Source organism: Ambystoma mexicanum, chromosome 3p (assembly GCF_040938575.1).
Source record: "Ambystoma mexicanum isolate Mex_15411 chromosome 3p, UKY_AmexF1_1, whole genome shotgun sequence".
Lineage (NCBI taxonomy): Eukaryota > Metazoa > Chordata > Amphibia > Caudata > Ambystomatidae > Ambystoma > Ambystoma mexicanum.
Genome location: NC_090925.1, coordinates 1,150,927,758 through 1,150,937,494, shown reverse-complemented (window position 1 = coordinate 1,150,937,494; position 9,737 = coordinate 1,150,927,758). Strand labels below are relative to the sequence as shown.

General features: G+C 42.7%; 1 pseudogene; it reads left to right on the top strand.

The window, feature by feature from the left end:
* The first annotated feature begins 5,012 nt into the window (after window positions 1–5,012).
* Window positions 5,013–8,089, top strand: LOC138580033 (synapse-associated protein 1 pseudogene; annotated as a pseudogene).
* Window positions 8,090–9,737: the final 1,648 nt, after the last annotated feature.

Below are 9,737 nucleotides of genomic sequence, written 5' to 3'. Positions count from 1 at the left end.
ATTGATGGGAGATTATGACAAGGATTTGGCCTTTGTGAATAAAGTCTACCTCATCATCCAGGCATGGATGGCCTCCCACGGTCTATGCCTGAATGATGACAAAACTGAACTCCTCATTCTAGGCACTTCCTCCAACATCAAAAAACTAGGTCCCAACTATGACTCCTTCATAATCGACAATAACATCATTACTGTGGCCAAAGTAGTCAAAACCCTCGGCTTCTACATAGACTCCACGCTTACCTTTGGTAAACAAGTGAATGCCATGGCCTCAGCCACCTCCTACATCTGCAAGTTAATTAGAGCAGCCAAGCCCTTCCTCTCACCCAACAATTGCGTCATTCTAGCAAGGGCACTAATCCTATCGAAACTAGATTACTGCAACGCCCTCTACATAGGAAGTAACAAATACATCACTGCCAAAATAAAGACACTTCAAAATAGTGACCTGAGAGCCGCCCTAAACTTCCCTAAAAACGCCCATATATCAGACCTTAGGAGATCTACTAACTGGCTCACCACTAATGACAAAATCCTCCTCAAAACAGCATCCCTTACACACAAATGTCTGAACTACGCAGCCCCGCAATACCTTATAGACAGATTCACCAGACAAACAGCCTCTCGCCCCCTAAGAAAAGCTAACTCCAACCTTTGTTAGTACCCAGATTCAAACTCACTAAATCTGGCGGGCGTAGCTTTGCTGTTAAAGCAGCACAATATTGGAACTCCCTTCGCCCTGACCTACGGGAAGATCTCCCCTACTGGCAATTCAGATCCAATCTGATTCAATGGCTAAAAGAGCATGATGCCTAATTTCACCCTTCTGACATTTAGGATCTCATGTATTTTTTGTATATTTGCTCTGCCTTATTTATGTCAGACCTGCATTCTTGTAAACTTACTCTATATACATCTGTGATTCTTTGATAATACATATCTACAGCATTGTAACCGTAGCTGTAACTCTATGTTTAATCTGTAACCTGTAACCTAAGCTGAACAACCATCTTTATGCCTTCGCGCCCGAATACCCCTGGGTCTGGTGTGCAATATAAATAATAAAAACAAACAAACAAACAAACAAAATCAAAACGGTTTCCTGAGGCAAACAGTAAAATAAACTGCACCCAGATTAATGACTGCTCATTGTCTAAACAGCAGACCATGATACATGAAATCTGCAGCGAAGGTGGCGCAGGCATCCTGTTCATTGCGTAAACATGGCTATTAGATGGCTACAAAGTGATCACACACAAAATAATCCTGCCAAACTTCAGACTTCTGCATGCTAACCGATAGGAAAAACAGGAGTGTGGCTAGCCGTACCACATAAGGAACACACCCCATTCTCTGCAGCACCAACCTTGGACATTTCAGACTGCAAGGCTCCCCTTTTCCAACGTGTTGTAAATGATCAAACCAACCCCTGTCTCCTATACTCATAGGCAGGATGCCCTCCTACAATCCGGCCTCTACAGTAGCTAACCTTGTGCTTTAACACTAGCATCTTTTCATTCATAGGGATTGCAATTGCTGGTTTAAGGGTGAAAATGAAACCGTTAAGAAATCTCTAATCTCCTAATCGGCCAACTTTCACCTTAAACAAAGGGCCAAAAGAGCAATGCATGGTGCCAGCCATACACTCAATGACATTTTTTTGTGAAACCGGGCTAGCAGTTACAGTCTCCCCTGATTTCCATTATTTGTATTAACCATCTCAGAATACCTTTTGTTATCAATGCATCTTCTTGCACGTTCCAGATGCACAATGGAAAACACCACCATTACCAGAAGTAGCTGGGTAAGGCTTACCTGGGAAGAACTTGAAATCTTAATGGAGGATACCAAGCCAAATCTCTGGATATCAGAACTCTAACTCCCAGAGGTAAATATAGAAATGCACCAGAAGTGGATTTCATAAGCACTGGGTATCCATACACCAGTGAAACGCATCACCCCTTTGGAATAAAAGACACCAGCCAAGTCATATCCCCATCTAAGAGCTCTCATGAAAACAAACTGGAAATGAGAACAAGCTGGAGAAAATATTGCAACCATCTAGACAAAGTAGCGCACAAGAGACAGATTTAACAGTACAACATGCCAATAATAAACTCCCAAAAATGTGCTACACAGAAAGTATCAGAACAACAACTTATCCAGAGAGAGAAATGTTCAAAATCATCAATGAAATTAAAAACTGGACATCATTCAACAAATTGCCCACGCCCTCACGCCATCACCAGCCATCACACAACATGCAGCAAGCCATACACGCTGCACAAACTGATGGAATTGATAAATTCCCTCTTACCAACAGCACAATCACAATATCGACGCTCAACCAGTTGAACCCAATGATGAAATAGGACTTCAGAAATCTCGTGAAACTAAACAACACAGCCTTCCCCCCAGCATTCCTCTGTCCTCAACATCTATTACGACATCATCGCCAAAAAATCTATTTTCAAATACTGGTGCACTTGTCACTGGAAACAGGAATAGTACCTCAATTCTCCAAGACTGTATATGTTAAATCATCCTGTATCATGCACAAGTAGGTTTCAGAACAATGAAAGGGAAGGAAACAGAACTCATATCGGCATGGAACGACCACAAAATCAATGCTAAAATAACATTGCTTCGTCTCTCATAATCTTGAGTGGCTAAGCAGCTTCAGGCATTATCAAGCACCAAACCTTCATCAGGAAAATGGAAGCAGCTGGACTACACCACGCAACAACACATTGCATGAAATCGTTCTTCACAGATGGAATACAAACCACATGGCTCCCCCTTTCAACCCCAACCAGTGGATTCCAGCAAGGAACAAGCCTATCACCCCGCATTTCTACACTGACATGTCTCTACTTTTGCAGTTCTTAAAATACCATTAACTTGATGGCTATGATTATGCAGATGACACATATGTCATCTTCAAAATGACCAGAAACAATACGATCAACAATGCCCTCCACAACTACCTCACACCGCTTATAACTCAACCCGGACAAAACAGAAATCATGATTTTCTGACCCAGAGGGGCACCAGAAGCACCATTACCTTGGAATATGGAAATGGACACATGCCGAAAACCACAAAAGTATACCTAAAACCACAAAAGTAAACAATAATGTATGGATCCTTATGGAAAATAAGCTCAACATGGAAACACAAATGCACTAATGAAGAAATGCTTAAACCAACTTTGCTCAATTGGATTGATTATGTCTTCCTCATCTTCCTGAACATTGGCATGAGAACAATTGTCCTGTCAAGAATCGATTATGCAAACAGCTTATACCATGGCATGCAAGCAATCACCAATTACCAACCAAAGCCACTAAGGTCCAATGCTCATGTCCTACAAGAGACCATGACCTACACCAGAGAGAAGCATGAGGGATTGGTCTTCTCCAACATGGACGCCAAACCAAGGAACTCTCTTCCAAAGAAAATCTGTATAATCGAACGCCACCTTATTGACAGGAAAACACTAAAGACCTGGCTTTTCAGTGCATAATCAACTAACTGCCCAGAAAGCAGAAGCCCTCTGGGTTTTTATGACAACCAAACAATCCAGCCCTCAGAAAAGTAAACTATCCACCGCCTGAACCTCGACCAATCTTCCCAAGAGAAAGACACACCAACCATTGCATGACCTCAAGGGAATGCCATACCAGTACCACACCACCACCAAGCAATGCAGTCGTGCCTGCATAAGATAGATATTCCAAATGGACCACCAACCCCTCTACTAATCCCCAAGACAGCTTTTCAATCTCAAACATACTATACACATACCAGCTAAGCCACATGCACACATAAATTAAACAACTCGCCTGACAGACATGAATCAAAATATTGCTACACCTACACAGTAAACTTACATATCACAGTCCCAGCCAATGCACCCTAGCAAAATGAGTATGCATGGCTCCCCTCTGGATACAAAAGCCTTCATGCCATCTACACCTGACACCTAGAAAGAAATCGCCACACCCAGATCAGGGTACTGCTTGTCTAAAAGCATAAACACAGCAGCAAAGCTTTCTTGCATTTCCTCCTCTCTTCCCAAAACCCTTACCTGCCCCCCCCCCTCTTTATGATCTGCCAAATTGCTGTGGTGTACGGTACAAATCTTTATAACATAAGATAATACTATTCATAGATATAACATATGCTGAGGATTGTTCCTGGTGTCTTCAATGTGGATGCTCCTCTTTCAGAGACCAGCCTATAGTTCAATGTGTCTTCTTTCTCTTGTTTTCATGGCGCCGACTTCAGGACATTAGCTACACCCATGTGAAACATATGAAAAATGATGCGCATTTTAGGAATTTGACACTGATTAAAATGGAGCATTTCCATTCCTGGCATGGCTAAAGGACTTTTGTTATACATGAAGGAGAGAAAACTGCTTCAGGTATTGTACTGAAGGCTAAATCTTGATTTCAGAGTGACCTATCTTTCGTGGTCTACATGGTTGCAGAGATAACAAGACGAAATATAAGCCTGGAGCCACCATCATCCAGAATGCATAGGTTACTTTTTATGTTCCTGAGGAAAGTAGTCTCTAAATGAAGACTTGGGTAGATGGCTAGTTGAGAGATTCCAAGGGACTTTCTTTGTTAGTCTTTTTCATGGGCGTAATTTTAGGGGGGGACAGCAGTGTTTGCCCCCCCCCCCAGCTTTCATGGCACACCATTTTTCCCCATTCATTTGTCTGGGGCACTTTGTCTTCAGATGTCATGTCCCACGCAACATTTTCTGAAAAGTTACTCGACTGGTCGTTTTGGAGAATGGGGTGGGTGCACACTTTTCAAGTGTTTTATTTTTAATTGTAAGATTTTTTCTGAGGACTAATGTCTTTGATATTTCCTAGTTCAAGCCACGTTTACAGGGAACTTGTAAAGGGTGGCGTTATTTACTGAAGTTGGTTCTCAAACCAGCAATGATTGTTTTTAGTCCTTGCATTAAAATGAGGAAAAAGTAGGATCAGGTGTACATGAAATTCCAGCTGGTGTTGATGAAGGTGGGCTTAACCAGGATGCCAGATGCTGTTGTGACAGTGTCGAGCAAAAGGTACATTTTATCTTGGCGATCATTTACTAATTTTGGGTATGTTTCAAGCAATACACTGATGAGGAGTTGATCAAAAGTTCTCTAGTTGCCAAAAATTATTTGAGGTACAGCCTTAGAACATTTGTATGTGAAGCAAAAATCTTTAAAGGTTAATACATTGTGAAATTGAGTGCCAATGAATTGGGTGATAGAAACATATGTAATTACAGTGATGCAAAATGACAAAAGCAATGGTAGCAAGTGTTATAGAAACATTTCTTTTATTATTATTATAATCAATTTTATTATTGGTATTATTGCTATTCTTATTGCAATTATTATTTTATTCTTAATATTATCATCAGTATTACTATTATTATTATTATTGGCTTAGTAAGCGAGAGAACCATGGTTTCTTAGTTTTTGTATGTGTTTCAGGAAGGCTGGGCATATGATGTCTCACATCTACAGCACTGAATGCTGTCTTTGACGTGTCACTTTACGTGGGAATGCACCTGCGAGTGACATTTGTGGAGCTTCCGAGGGAAGACTGTCCCAGGGCCTTTTCCAGATTTTGGAAGCAGATGTTTTTGTGGTTCATTGGAGGCAATGCTGGGTAAAAAGAGGGGATTTCTTGACCAGAGTGATACTTTTTGAAGGTGTATGTCATTAATTGTGCAATGATTAGTAACAAACAATGATCACAGGATGACTACAGGTATTTAATACTGTAGGTATTTAATTGTAAAAGATCATCAAGGGTTTAAAACTATTGTAATGCCCTGTTCCTTGGCTCAACCTCTGGGCACTCTTCATAGCTTACAGCTACTGCAGAATTTAACAGCTAGAGTAGCTACTGACTCTCTGTACGGAGCCCACATCAGCCCTGTGCCACGGGCCTTGCACTGGCTCCCGATAGGACAAAGAATAACATTTAAATCACGCTGTCTGGTTCACCGGGCCCTGCATGGACAGGGGGCGGAATACCTTAGGGAAAAATTCAACTGCTACACCCCGGTTAGGCCACTCCGCTCCAGTGAGGCTAATCTTCTGGACTTGCAAGGTTTGGGATCAAGGTATGCTGGAGGTAAAAATCACCACTTTCTGCTAATTTTCAGTGCTATTAGTGTTGGCACTAATTGCGCCACCACTAATAGCGCTGAGAGACCCCCATTGGATCTAATGGAACCAACGGGAATGGGGATTTACCTCCTCACAGAAACTCGGGATCCAGCGCAAATTGCTCTGGACTGAGTTTAATTGCGTTGGGCGGTATGCCGGCGGAATTAGTGCCGGGATACCACCCAACTCATGATAGAGCCCATTGAATGTAATTTCATCCTGCCACGTTCTTCACATTTTTCTGGCACATGTTTTTATGTCATGGAAGGTTGTCACAATAAAATGTCTTTCCTATTTCCATTTTCGAACTCTTCCTCAACTTAGTCCCATTTCTTTCCACCTACCCTCAACTAAAGCATCTTTCAATGTTCTGCCTCTCCCCCCAACTAAATTCTTTCTGTTTTTTACCTGTCTCGCTACTAAACCCTATTCTCTCAACTGCTGTGGAACCTCTGCCACTACCTACACAGTACTGATTCCAAATTGAACCACAAAACCCTTTTTATACCAGTTAGCCAACATACGCCTACATCACTCTGTCCAAACTATGGCAAAAGTTCAGGAATGGCTGTTCAGGAAAAAAAGGCCAATGTTCTGGGGCTTCACTTTGTAGATTAATATTTTCTCCCAGGCATGATCAACACAGTCGTTCCTTAATCACGTTGCTTGCCGCTCATTGCTTGCAACCCCTTTCTCCCCCTTGCGATTGGCCTGTTTTTTTTCTCAACACAAACAGAGGATGATGGACACCCACATAATCCCGATTACAACCAATGCACACAAGCAAAGATCTCCGAACACTCACCTTTTCCAGAGAACCATGGAAGTTCCCCTGAACACAAACCAAAGGTATCACAGATCAACATGAAAGGGTGGTAGGCTTTGCCAAAAAATCAAAGGACAATTAACACAGCGACCTAACCAGAAACCCACCCAAATGCTGTTGCAATCTGGATCCCACACACACAGAGAACAAGAATGACTCTGAAACCGAGAAAAACACAGGGAGAGCAAACATGCATTTCAGACTACGCTTTTCAGTCACTGAAAGTGCTAACATCCTGGAAGCACAGAGAGCGAGAAATCTGTGCTGGAACCATGGTGCAGCAATCCAAACAACCGCCTTGCTGAAAGTGTTTACGCAGCGTGGAGAACGAGGAATCCTCGCAGGCATTACTGTGTCAAAGAAGATGTATTTTGGAGAAATTATTTTTATCGAGTCTCCCTCATCAGACAGTCTGCGCAGCTTACTGCACCGGCATCTCAGCAGCACGCCATAGAAAAGGATGTGAAGATTGGCTCCAGACAAGAGAATGAATTGTCAGAAACAGTTCGACCCAAAACGCCACCTGCATCTGTGAAATCACAAGGGAAACCGCAAGAGGACGATGATGAGATTTCGACAAGCCCAGGTGTATCTGAATTTGTGAGTGATGCTTTCGATGCTTGTGACTTAACTCAAGATGATCCAAGGCAGGGTATGGAGCAACTGGTACTTGATCAAAAGAATCAGATCTGCACAACTGAAGATGATTCTGCAGATTGGGAAAAAGAACTACAGCAAGAACTTAAGGAGTATGAGGTTGTTTCAGAATCAGAAAGACGAGATGACAACTGGGATAAAGAAATAGAGGAGATGTTGCAAGAAAATTAACAATCCTCTTAAAGTATGTTGGACTTCCACAGTTGGCATTGGTATCTGCTTTGGCTTTGACCTGATGGGGAGGATTCAAAAGGTGGTGGAAAGTTCTAAGAAACTTGAATTGAAGACGGGACACAACCATCATTCCTTCTTCTGTACCTATGAAAAAGGAGCTTTGTTGCAATTCTACCATCCAAGTGGCTCACCATCTAACCATTATCAATAAAATACAAACCATTTTATAATCTGAGAATAAATATTATTATGCTGTAGCAAGGTATTTGTATATAGGTTGCAGCACTGATTAGAAATCAGCCTTGTAATCTTGCATTTAGGTCGCTTGTACATGCCAAACAGTTATCAGACAGTGCTTACCTACGTTCACTTGTTAAGTTGCATTTAGGTGGCCTGCACTCCAAGCCAACTACACTAGCTTACTATGTATATACCACTATTCTACACAGTTCTACTCAGATCCATCCTCTATTTGACCACCCTTCACATCTCAAACCTATCCCAGCCACAGACCCAGCTACCTCACGGAAGTGTACCCCAGGGGCAAACCATCATGGCCACCAATCCTTTCAGCCTCCAACAGCATAACCTAAGACTCAGCGCCTGACTCCCAAGAATGTATGACCCACTATATAAGGCCCAACCGCTTCTAATCACAATAGGCACACCTTGCATACCACCAACACTCCACGAAATATAGACAACATTGGCCAACACCGACTACAACTCAACAGTCGAATCTTTAGAGAATCCACCTCCCCCCAAAATGCCAACACAAAGTCCAGCCTTCCTCTGCCCCAACTACCCTACTTGGAATAAAAGGCGCCCTAATAAACGACCGCTCTATGGTAGCCCATGCCACTGAAATAGCGGACATAATCCAAAATGAAAACATAGATCTCCTGGCCATTACGGAATCCTGGCTTCATGCCGCAGCAGGACCAGCCATCATGTTAGCCATCCCAGATAATTATACTCTTATACGCATGGATCGCACCACTTCTAGAGGTGGCGGCCTTGCTATAATTGTCAAAAATCACCTAGCCCTAAGACTCTCCTCACCCCATAATACCAACTCCTGTGAATCCCTCACAGCTAAACTCACCATTGCCAACAACCAAACTATCACGATCCACCTGATATACCGACCACCAGGCCCCCTAGGTTCCTTTGAGGAAGACCTCATGAACCTATTATCTGACAATCTAAAACATTCCACTCAATGTCTCATCCTAGGTGAGACCCAAAATTACTTAAATATGCAAATTCACAAGGCGGGTTCTGGGAGTCCCTCTGCCAGACATTAGTCCTGGTTACGAGAGACTTACCCAGAGTCTTTAGCGCACTATCTTTCACAGAGAAGAAATATCCCAAACATATCAGTCTTTGTCCTGCCCTGGGGCAGTCCAGCACCGAAATGCTAGGCAATTCTCCTCTGACCAAGAGTACCAACAGAACCCCCTTGTTAATTTGCATATTTAAGTAACTTTGGGTCTCACCCTAAGTTAATAGGGGAATCCAGACGTGGACCCCTTGCTCACTATTCTTAGAGAGGCACAGATCCATCCTACTGATCAGGTCCAACCAGACCGAAACACGTGTCTGGGGTTTCTGTTGGTACTCTTGTTCAGAGGAGAATTGCCTAGTATTTCGGTGCTGGACTGCCCCAGGGCAGGACAAAGACTGATATGTTTGGGGTATTTCTTCTCTGTGAAAGATAGTGAACTAAAGATTCAGGGAAGTCTCTCATAACCAGGACTAATGTCTGGCAGAGGGACTCCCAGGACCCCCCTTGTTAATTTGCAAAGTAGCTTACCTACAAATTCAGCACCACCTGTAACTAAACCACCTCCTAGGAGTTTGACAGTCTGGCTTCATACCATAGCATGG